This window comes from Myotis daubentonii, chromosome 1 (assembly GCF_963259705.1).
Source record: "Myotis daubentonii chromosome 1, mMyoDau2.1, whole genome shotgun sequence".
Taxonomy (NCBI): domain Eukaryota; kingdom Metazoa; phylum Chordata; class Mammalia; order Chiroptera; family Vespertilionidae; genus Myotis; species Myotis daubentonii.
Genome location: NC_081840.1, coordinates 104,527,762 through 104,540,071, shown reverse-complemented (window position 1 = coordinate 104,540,071; position 12,310 = coordinate 104,527,762). Strand labels below are relative to the sequence as shown.

Below are 12,310 nucleotides of genomic sequence, written 5' to 3'. Positions count from 1 at the left end.
TCTGGTATACACTAATGTTTGATTATGTAGTTTCTTCAGTTTTGTAGTTTCTTTAATGATTGCTGTATGTGTTTTTTAAAATAATAATGGTATGGCTCTTACTAACAAGTAGCAAACTTTTAAGATTATTAGCTAAATTAAAAAACATTTTCTTGAATATACTACCTTTCAGTCCATGGGTTATGCTTATGTGTGTCCCAAAGCTTTGAGTTTTGTGGGCTCTAGTTTAATAGTACCTGAGTATTAATTGTGTTGTAAATATTCATAGTATTCAATGCTCACTAGAAGCCTAGTTCTCCCTTTTCTCACGTATCTTATTTTCATGTTCTCTCCTCATACACAGCCTCAGTTTAGTTAGATCTGAAATGAAGTGAAGGGAAGGTGCTTTTGTTGCCTTTTGAGAGGGCACACAAACACCCTTCTTCTCTTTTCTGGGACAGAGAGGTGTTTCAGACTCCTATTTCATTTTCTTGTAAATATTTTGTCCTATATTTATCTGAGTATAAGATGTATATTTAAGCATTTGATCACTCCATTTCTCATTCACTGGAAGCAGAGAATGTTCAAGGAGTCTAAAGAATGGTCTTGCTAAGAGGAATCCTGTTTTTGGAGTAAGAGTTATGTTTTGATCCTATCCTGTAACCTCTGTCTATTTTGGCAAAGAATGAGTTGATACCTTTGAACCTGATGTGTTTACTTTCACCCTGCTGACAGAAGGTGTGTTGCTACACCCTGTATTACTCCGGAGTAACTGTCTCTGCCCTATTTAATTGGTAAAGATTGCTTTCATTTAGTGCAGTGGAGCCCGTCCCTGGTCTCCTAGTAAGCCTGGATCAGTGCTGCTATATGCAAAGTCTTGAGTTCATGGAGTGGTACTTAATGTGGGTTGGGCTCTGTCCTTATTTCCCACTGATTTTGATTTTGTTACTTTCTTCAGGACTTCACCTAATGCAGGTCAAATATCAGGATTTGGGGGCTTTTTATTTGGGGATCATTTTATTCTGTAGTTAGTTTTAGAATCAACTTCCCATGGATTTTGCCTTCCTCATAGGTTGAGGGGGCAGACAGAGTAAAGAGGAAACTACAAGAGGCATTACTTTTTTCAGGTTCCTCTCTAAAGGACTTATTTATTGAAGGCTCTGAGATTTGCAAGGTCATTGAACCTCAAAAGGGCCACTTCAGAAATCAGCCAAAAGCAAATTGGCGTAAAAATTTCTCCCCTTTAAATTTCCTTTGGAGTTAAAGAAAGTGTTATCTTTTTTGTATTTATTCTTTTGGAAAAGTTTATTGATTAATTTGAACATTTTTTATAGTTCAAAACCATATTGACATTCTCTGTGCTGTCAGTCAATTTGTGGATGTTTATTTTTTTATTTTTATGTGTGTTTATTCACTTATTACCTGGGTTTAAATTACTGTGTGTCACAAAATAAACAGTTGTAATGTTATCAGAAGATTCTGATTAATATGAAATCTTCCAAAACACTATTTTTTTAAAAATATATTTTATTGATTTTTTACAGAGAGGAAGGGAGAGAGATAGAGAGTTAGAAACATCAATGACAGAGAAACATCGATCAGCTGCCTCCTGCACATCTCCTACTGGGGATGCGCCCGCAACCCGGGTACATGCCCTTGACTCGAATCGAACCTGGGACCTTTCAGTCCGCAGGCTGACGCTCTATCCACTGAGCCAAACCGGTTTCGGCCCAAAACACTATTTTTAATCAGGACCCTCATGTTACTCAAACATCTTACTGAAAGAACTAGTTTACTTTTATGTGTAAACAAAAGCCTATCTAATAACAGAGCAGTATGCAAATTAACCATCACTCCATGACAAAGATGGTGGCGCCCATAGCGGCCGGGGCAGGACACTGGAGGCATCACCCTGGCAACGTGTGCCCTCAGGCAGCACCCAGCAGGGCCCGCTTGGCCTTCGCTGTGGCAACCCGTGAGCGGGCAAGCGTGCCCACAGACAGCACCCAGCAGGGCATACTTGGCCATTGCCGTGGCGACCTGGGAGTAGCCAAGCGCAGCCCGCAGGCAGCACCCAGCTGGGCCTGCATGGCTGTCACTGCGGTGACCCGTTAGCAGTCAAGCGCGGCCCGGGAGCAGGCAAGCATGCCTGCAGACAGCACCCAGCAGGGCATGCTTACCCATCAACATGGTGTGGAGCAGGCAGGCCCCGCAGAGAGCAGAGAACAATGGGGAGCGAGCCCAAGCCATCAGTGGGACATCCCCTGAGGGCTCCCAGATTGGAGAAGGTGCAGGTTGGGCTGAGGGACACATCCCCCCCCCACCATGCATGAATTTCATGCACCGGGCCTTTAGTATTAGAATAAAAGCTAATTTGTGTTTTTATAAATACATAGAATTATTGTCCCATGGGGCTGTTTGGATTTAAATTTATTTTACCTAAAAAATACATTGAGCCCTAACTGGTTTGGCTCAGTGGATAGAGTGTCGGCCTGTGGACTGCAGGGTCCCAGGTTCGATTCTGGTCAAGGGCATGTACCTTGGTTGCAGGCACATCCCCAGTAGGGGCTGTGCAGGAGGCAGCTGATCAATGTTTCTCTCTCAGTGTTTCTAACTCTCTATCCTTCTCCCTTCCTCTGTGAAAAATCAATAAAATATATTAAAAAGTGGAAACCAAGATGGCGGCATAGGTTAACGCCGGAGATTGCTGCCTCGAACAACCACTTCAAAAAAAAAAACAACTAAAGACAGAACGGACATCATCCAGAACCACAGGAAGGCTGGCTGAGTGGAAATTCTACAACTAGGAGGAAAGAGAATATCATACCCAGACTCAGAGGAGGTGTAGTGCTGAAGTGAAATACTCAGGTGCGGAGTGCGTGCGAGCGGGCTGGCGGCGGAGGGCGAGGTTGTTATTTTCAATCGGGAGGGAGTATGAGACTCTGAGCTCCAAATCCGGGAGAGTTTCTAGGGACCCAGATTCAAACGGGAGAAGCAGGACTGTCTGGCTTCGGTCGGAACTCGAAGGCAGCTTTCTCTCCGAGGTTTGCACCGGTTGCTGGGACTCTGTGAGGCAGAGCGCCTAGGGAGGGAACTGAGAGCAGCCATAACTGCTCGCTCCTGCCAGCCCTGTAGATCCCCGGTGACCCGCCCCGCCCAAGCCCTGGGCAGAGCCATTTGCCGGATAGCCTCAGGCAAACGCTAGATTAGCACCGCCCTAGAGATCCAGCACAGAAGCTCTCCCACTGCAGACACAGTGGACTCTCATAGCCAGTTAGCCTGGAGGTCAAATCGCCCCCGGTATTGCCAACATCAATCAAGGCTTAACTACAACAAGACTGCGCACAAAGACAACTAGGGGGTGTACCAAGAAAGCATAAAAAATGCGGAGACAAAGAAACAGGACAAAACTGTCAATGGAGGATATTGAGTTCAGAACCATACTTTTCAGATCTCTTAAGAACTGTCTAGAAGCCGCCGATAAATGTAGTGAGATCCTCAAGAAAACTAATGAGACCCTCGATGTTATGATAAAGAACCAACTAGAAATTAAGCATACACGGACTGAAATAATGAATACTATACAGACTCCCAACAGCAGACCAGAAGACCGCAAGAATCAAGGCAAAGATTTGAAATTCGAAGAAGCAAAAAACACCCAACCAGAAAAGCAAAATGAAAAATGAATCCGAAAATATGAAGATAGTGTAAGGAGCCTCTGGGACAGCTTCAAGCATACCAACATCAGAATTATAAGGGGTGCCAGAAGAATGAGAGAGAGCAAGATATTGAAAACCTATTTGAAGAAATAATGACAGAAAACTTCCTCCACCTGGTGAAAGAAATAGACTTACAAGTCCAGGAAGCGCAGAGAACCCCAAACAAAAGGAATCCAAAGAGGACCACACCAAGACACATCATAATTAAAATGCCAAGAGCAAAAGACAAAGAGAGAATCTTGAAAGCAGCAAGAGAAAGAAACTCAGTTACCTACAAGGGAATAACCATACGACTGTCAGCTGATTTCTCAACAGAAACTTTGCAGGCCAGAAGGGAATGGCAAGAAATATTCAAAGTGATGAATACCAAGAACCTACAACCAAGGTTACTTTATCCAGCAAAGCTATCATTCAGAACTGAAGGTCAGATAAAGAGCTTCACAGATAAGGAAAAGCTAAAGGAGTTCATCACCACCAAACCAGTATTATATGAAATGCTGAAAGGTATCCTTTAAGAAGAGGAAGAGGAAGAAAAAGGTAAAGATACAAATTATGAACAACAAACATGCATCTATCAACAAGTGAATCTAAGAATCAAGTGAATAATCTGGTGATCATAATAGAATCAGGAACATAGAAAGGGAATGGACTGACTATTCTTGGGGGGGGGGAAAGGGGTGTGGGAGATGCGGGAAGAGACTGGACAAAAATCGTGCACCTATGGATGAGGACAGTGGGTGGGGAGTGAGGGCGGAGGGTGGGGCGGGAACTGGGAGGAGGGGAGTTATGGGGGGAAAAAAGAGGAACAAATGTAATAATCTGAACAATAAAGATTTAATTTAAAAAAAAAAAGAAAAAAAAATATATTAAAAAATACATTGAGGCTACTAAATGGAAATTCTATATAATAAAGAGGTAATATGCAAATTGACCGTCACACCCTCGTGTCACAAGATGGCCACCCCCACATCGTCACAAGATGGCCAGCAGGAGAGGGAAGTTGGGGGCGACCATGCCTGCAGGGGAGGGCAGTAGGGGTGATCATGCTGGGAGGGGAGCAGTTAGTTGTCAATCAGGCCGGCAGGAGAGCGGTTAGGAGTCAGCAGTCCTGGATTGTGAAAGGGATGTCCCAGATTGGAGAGGGTGCATGCTGGGCTGAGGGAACACCACCACCACCACCACCCCCACCCCCCATCCCCCATCCCCCTTGAGCCTCTAGTATAAATGGTAAGATTCTGGTTGTATGTTTTCTTAACTTTTTGGGTCTATTATTTATGTGCTGAATTTGTAATTTTTGGCTGTTCAAATGATATATAGCATGTCTTATAATAGTATTGTCTGTTAGAAATGAGAAGATTCCTTTTCTTAATGGAGCTATTCTTTTAGTTTCCTAACAGCAACAATAATAGGTATAAAGTAAAACGAAAATCACATAAAGTGTGATTTTTTTTTTCTTTCTCCCTTTGTAATCTATTTTTGGACAAGTGTCATGGATTGTGTGCGTCTCCTAGTGGTCTTTTGGTAGAATGGTTATTTTTGATCTTTATTAAGAACTAGAGGCGCAGTGCACAAATTCATGCATGGGTGGGGTCCGGCTGGCCTGGCCCTGATTGGGGTAGATCCGGGCTGGGCCTGTTGGGAGGAGGAGATGGTGGGAGGTTGGCCAGCCTGCCTGCCCCTAATTGGGGTGGGGCGGCCATTCTTGGGTGTGGCTGGGAAGGGGGAGGGGCTGCAGTAGGTTGGCTGGCCCTGCCCCCTATTGGGGTAGGGGGAGTGGTGGGGGTGGGGGTGGTAGGGGGGAGGTGCTGCGGTAGGTTGCCTGCCAGCTCCACACACGATCCAGCCAGTTTGCTGGCCGCAGTGGGCGTCATAGTAACTGGTCATTCTGGTCTTTACAGCGTTCTGGTCGCTGGCTTTTTGTATATATACTAGAGACCCAGCACATGAAATTTGTGTGTGGGTATGGTCCCTAGGCCTGGCCTGCAATCAGGGCCATCTTCCCCCAGCTACCTATAGCCGGTCCCACTCCCTGCCACCAGCCATCCCCGGTTCATCGTTTGCCATCGGGTGATCGGTGCTTGACAGCCAGGGTAAGGGACTGAGAGGTCGGCTGTTCCCACCCGCTTGCCGACCTTGGCCCTGGCCCCATAGCAGGTGGCTATCAGGCGATCGGAGCCTGCAGGCCAGGGAAAGGGACCAAGAGGTGGTCAGTGCACCTCATAGTGACTGGTCCAGCGGTCATTTTGGTCATTCTGCCGTTAGGGTCAATTTGCATATTACTCTTTTATTATATAGGATAGAGGCCTGGTGCATGGGTGGGGGCCGGCTAGCCTTCCCTGAAGGGGGTCCCGGATCGGAGTGGGAGGAGCCTGTTGGGAGGTGGGGCCACCAGGGTAGGGGCAGTGGGGTTTGCAGGCTGGCCACGCCCTCATCGGGGTGGGGGTCTCCGCTGTGGGCAGGGCCTGCCTGGGCGAGGGGCTGAGGGCAGTTTGCAGGCCAGCCACACCCCTGATCAGGGTGGGTGTCCCCTCTGGGGGGCGGGGTGGCCTGGCTGAGGGGCCAGGGGCAGTTTGCAGGCCTGCCACGCACCCTGATCGTGGTGGGGCCAGCCTGGGTGAAGGGCCACAGCCGTTTGCAGGCTAGCCAAGCCCCCGGCTTTGTCAGGAAGGATGTCTGGTCTAATTAGCATATTATCCTTTTATTAGTATAGATAGATTAATCATGATATCCATATCATTGCTGGTGAAGAATTGTACTTTCAACAGAGAAACACTTTAGAACTAATTCCTTATTATAATTTAAAAACAACTCAAATTGCTGGTATTTATCTGGCAATTTTATGAATGTTATATATTGTGGGATATCTCTCAATGGTTTGTAGAATTGGACAATGAAAATTAATACATATCAGTTTTACACTTACAGGGGTGGGAAAAAGTATATTTACAGTTATGAGTATATGAAGCAGAGTTTTTTTTTGTATTATTATTTTTAGTCCTCACCCAAGGATATTTTTTTCCATCGATTTTTAGAGAGAGAGGAAGGAAAGGAGGGAGGGGGAGAAAGGGAGAGAGAGACAGGCAGACAGAGATGGACAGACTTTGATTGGTTGCCCCCAGCACATGCCCTGAGCAGGGCTCCAGAATGAAGCTGCAAACGAGATACTTGCCCTTGACCAGGAATCAAGCCTATGACCCTTTGGTGCGTGGGCTGAAGCCTCAACCGCTGAGCCACACTGGCAGGGCTCTTGTATTATTATTCATTAAGTAGAGGCCCAGTGCACAAATTCATGCACCAGTGGAGTTCCTCAGCCTGGCCTGCGGGATTGGGCTGAAACCGGCTCTCTGACATCCCCCAAGGGGTCCCAGATTGCGAGAGGGTGCAGGCCAGGCTGAGGGACCTCACCAGTGGACAATCGGGGCCGGGGAGGGACGTGGAAGAGCTTCAGGGCATGTCCGGCTCGTCTTGCTCAATCCCGATCAGCTGAACCCCAGCAGCAAGCTAACCTACGGGTTGGAGCGTCTGCCCCCTGGTGTTCAGTGCATGTCATAGTGAATGGTTGAACGGCCCTAGCATATCATTAGCATATTACACTTTGAATGGTTGAATGGCTGATGGGACGACTGGACACTCAACATATTAGGCTTTTATTATATAGGATTATTATATCATTTTCCATATGAACAACTGTAAACCTAATTTTGCCCACCCCAGTATTTTTGTCCTCACATGTATGCTAAATCCTGAGTACTTTTACTTTCATCTTCTTTTTCTGTTTTTATTATTATGGAGAACAAGTCATATCAGAAACAAGTGAAGTCTGAGAAGTTCCTAATCTCTAATATTTTCTCCAGCAGAAATCACATCCATAATAGATATTTGTGGCCAAGAAATCTCAACAATCCTGAATTATTTCAGTGTGGCAGGATTTATGTTCAGATCAATGTAATTTTAGTTAAAGACAGTAAAAACCTATTTTTAAGAACTTATACCTTCTATATAGAATATACAAAGAGTAATACCAGCAATGAATGAGGTAATTAAGGGTGCTGATTCAGTTGGCAAAATCTTTTCTTCTGTTCCTTTCAAGAAGCATGAAGTTTTTAAAACTGCTTTAACTTGAGGAGGGGGGCCTTATGTGTTGGCATTGAAATGAATGCCATGTTTTGCCATTAAGGATTTCATAGCATTGTTTATAGAAGTCAGGTTCTCTGCTCAAATCCAATTTGTTTGATTAAATTCTTCTGATAATTTTGAACTCCTTGCCCTAAACTACTTCTACTTGATTGTAGTTCCAGTGGTGGTAATGAACATGCTTCTAAGTTACTAAGTTCTGAGCTATCAGGTAAAATGATACTTTTTCTCACCCTAAAGATGAGATGTGGTCTTTTGGAGGATGCACAAACACGTGGTGCAGGAGAAGAGCTCAAACCTCCTACATGCCTGGGTCATTTTGTACTGATGAAAAAGATACTTTTTTTTTGTTTTTTGTATTTTCCTCAAGCAAGATATATGTCCTCTTTGGAGCATTGTTTCTCTGCTACAAGCTAGTGTGTGACATTTAAGCAGTGATATAATTTCAGTTTTTGCATCACTTTGAGGAAAGGTTTCCATAGAAAATATAAGTTTCAAAATCATTGTTTTGTCTATTCTTTGAGGGTTAGGAGGATGATAGTTAGAACAAGAGTATAGTGTTACTTCCAAGAGTTGTCAAGAGAGTTGATATAATGTCTAAATGAAAAAAAATGCAGAGAAGCTGAAATGTTTAATATTGGACAGTTTGCTGGGCTAATGCAAGGGTTTTAATTTTAAGCATGTATGATCAAAAAATCTGCCTCAGCAAAAACAACATAGTTTTTGAAGTAAATGGCTGAAATTCATGTATCAGGATGTGTTAATGTTTCAGTGAGTGGATTTCAGTCATTTACTTTAACACCAACACTGTGATTACTTACCTATATATCTGTATCTAGATGCCGATTTCTCAATCTTGGTTATATAGAAAATGGTGCATGTAGAAGTCAGCAGAATGATACATTTCCACAGGGTAACTTAATGGTGGGAAACAAACTGACTCAGAATTACACCATTTTTAAAATTCAACAAAAAGAAAACTTAAAAGCTTTAAGTCAGATACACAATTTACAGCTTTTATCTGTTTAAAAAAAGCCTTCCTTTGTAAGCAGAACACACTGAACTCAAAATAGCTGCTGCAAATGCAGGTGCCCAGGTAGTGCCTCCACACAATGCTTAAGTGCAGTCCTCCATCAGAGATGACTTGGTGGAGACTAAATCTTAGAAATTCAGGAACCTGCTGAATTTGTTCCATTTAATACTTAACATACACAGCTCCACAGCTGTGTTTAAATAGGACTCATTCATAGCGACGTTTATCTTGGCTGTTCCCCAAAGGGCAGCAGGAATCTCAGCCCATCTAGGAAATGTTAAATGATAGGCTATGTCAGATAACCAGGCCTCTTTAAAGCCATTGCTTGTAGTGACATATATTGCCAGGTTTGCATAGTGTTCTTTAGATTTCACATTATTACAAGGTGCTCTTGGTCTTATCAACGACTCCTCACAATATCACCAACGTGAAAAGAGGAACATTCACAACAGCTCTTGGATTTGTTTTAAGATGAAATACATCAATATTAAGAATTAAACAAAACATTCATGAAAGTTCAAATAGACTACAGGCCCAATACACGAAATTCGTGCAAGAATAGGTCTTCCCCCGGCTGCCGGCACCGGCTTCCCTCTGACTCCTGGGACCCGGGCTTTCCTCACAGCTTCGGCTTAGTCTGGAAGGATGTCTGGTCTAATTAGCATATTATGCTTTTATTATTATTGTAGATTTTTCATGAGTATTTGAGATGTGATTTGCATGTTGGGTTTCTGTCTGGGGTTGGTTTCTCCACAAGCACAGAGAAGGATAATGAAACATCAGGGTCTCATTGCACCCTACTCTTTGACCCTGTTCTTTGAGGTTTTTCTTTAGGCCCCTGAAGCTATGCTTAAATGCTCCCACCCTGACTGCTAGTTTCAAACACTTTGAAGCTAGGATTCCAAATAGGTTTATTGTTTCTTGACTAAATATTTTCAAAAGTTGACATGCCCTAGGATTTCTCTCAAATAGTTGTTAGCAACTACTAAAAAGTGAAACTATGTTGTGCCTACTAGCATTCAAACCATTCTGGTACACTAATAGCTGCAAGAAAAGGAATTTTCAGAGCTTTTATTTTTCTTTCAGGTACAAACGTGCTTCTGTGGGCTTGAAGAGAAGTCTTTAAAGCTTCCATTTTTACTGCCCTGGTACTATTTATGTTTTAACAATACAAAATAACTTACATTTTATGGAATTGTATTGTTACAGAATTTACCAGGTGACTGAAAGATATGTTGGAGTACAGGACAAACCCATTTATTTTCAGATGTTTCTCATGTACTAGTACAGGACTCAGGGGAGGCGGTTACTCTCCAAATCCTGAGCAAGCCAATATGGAGGAAGCTTTCCCTTTATACCCTCTTGGTTTCTTTGTCTCCCAAATATGGGGTGGGACTTCTGGACCTTTTGCGGGCTTTGCAAAAAGCTCTATGTGCTCGATGGGGGCAGTGAAACCACATCTCAGGCCTGGCCTGGTGCCAGCACTGATAACTCCTTCTGGGGGCTGTGTATTGTTCATGGTTTATGGCCTCTCTAAGATGGGGGTAGTATTTAGGTAAACAGGTCTTGCAGGACCAGATAATAAAAGAAGGGGCAGTGACTAGACTACAGGCTAACAAGAATGTGCATTAGGGTACTAGCACAGATTCAGATTGCTAGCTCCTGGGAAAATGTCTCATTTTCCTCATCAGTATTAGTAGGATTATTGGCTTTGTGAAAGCTTTGCTCAACAGTTTTCGAAGTCATCCTTTTTATTTAATTCACCCACGCTTCCATTGGTACATGAATGTTGAATCCTTATAATGCACTCTTCCAGAATCGGGCACAGAGTAGGTCAAGACAGGGCCTTGTCCCCAGGAGACTGTACCTCAGCTTGTTGCTCACCAGTGTGTGAGGGTTATTCACAGGAAGGGATGAGTAATGAGTGGTTGTTCAAAATGTGATTCCCGTTAGGTATGGACATACTGAAGTTCTGTGTATAAAAAGATGTCTTGCTTTATTGAAAGCAATTTACCCTCCCCTCCTTCCTCATAAAGTGAATGATAGCAATCAAGGTGAAATAATCTACACTAATAAAAGAGAAAGATGCAATTTGATCGTACCTTCGTGACGCCCACCAGCCAATCAGGAGCAAGTATGCAAATTAACCCAACAAAGATGGCAGGTTAATTTGCATATGCAGGTGCGGAGTGGCCAGGGGTGGGGTGGGACGCTTGAGTCGTTGCTATGGTGACAATGCCGGTGTTCTGCACTGCCCCAGCTGCTCTGGGCCTCTGGGAAGCGTGGGAAGGCGGAAAGGCAGCTCCGGGCTGGAACGAAGTCACAGAGGTGGCTCTGGGCTGGAGTGAAGGTGGTGTCAGCAGCCAGGGAAAGGAAGGCCCATTCTTGTACGAATCTTTGTGCATTGGGCCTCTAGTCCTATATAGTAATCCTATGTAATAAAAGGATAATATGCAAATTGACCCTAATGTTCAGAATGACCGCTGGACCAGTCACTATGAGGTGCACTGACCACCTCTTGGTTCCTTTTCCCAGCTGGCAGGCTCCAATTGCCTGATGGCCACCCGCTGCAGGGCTAGGGCTTGTGAGTGGGTGGGAACAGCTGACCTTTTGGTCCCTTCCCATGGCTGTCAAGCACCAATCACCCGATGGCAGATGGTGAACTGGGGGTTGGTGGCGGCGGGGGGTGGGGCCAGCTGTGGGCAGCTGGGGAAGATGGCCCTGATCACAGGCCAGGCCTAGGGACCATACCCGTGCACGAATTTCATGCACCAGGCCTCTAGTAAATTAAAGCTCTCTGCTTAAATAAAAGCAAAAAATAAATACCTCTGTGGGAGGCAGTATCAAACATAAGAGGTGCATGGGAATTTGGAGAGGAAGACAGTAATTATATAAGAGAACATGCTGCTATAGAATCAGCGATGTGACCTGGGGACTGTTCCTCTCTAAGAAACAATCCTGTGTGCTTCTGTGAAGCCTGTTCTGTGATTGACATAAAACACTAATAGGACTTTCCTCTCAGGCTGTGAGTGGATGATGATGATACTGTGTAACTTATTGCCAAGTTACTGTTATGCTCTCTGAGGTATGAAGTGAGATTAATGATCATTTTTTCAATAAGAAATAACACTTTATAGCATTGCTATAATGTAAACATATTAAAATATGTTTTAATGGGGAAGAACACCCAGGGGAGAGAGAGATGAAACTTAGGAGTTGGGAAATTATTTGGACAGCAGAGAAAGCTTTAGGGCAAAATTTTAATAAAAAAAAGTACATTATTTTCTAAACTCTTCAGGTGGGAAGAGAGTCTTCTTTTCATGTACCCGCTGGACTTAAATATGGTTACAAATAAAATGTTTAGCTAATAGTAGTCACTTAATCTGCACTAATCAAAAAACAAGAAGTTATGAATAATGGTTCAGAAAAAAACATAATTTATTTT

At 43.8% G+C, this 12,310-nt stretch overlaps 1 protein-coding gene across 28 annotated transcripts in view; it reads left to right on the top strand.

Annotated features, from left to right (window-relative positions):
* The window catches only part of PARD3 (par-3 family cell polarity regulator), a 780,879-nt gene that overhangs the window by 141,126 nt on the left and 627,443 nt on the right, over positions 1 to 12,310 (top strand). The window lies entirely within an intron of this gene.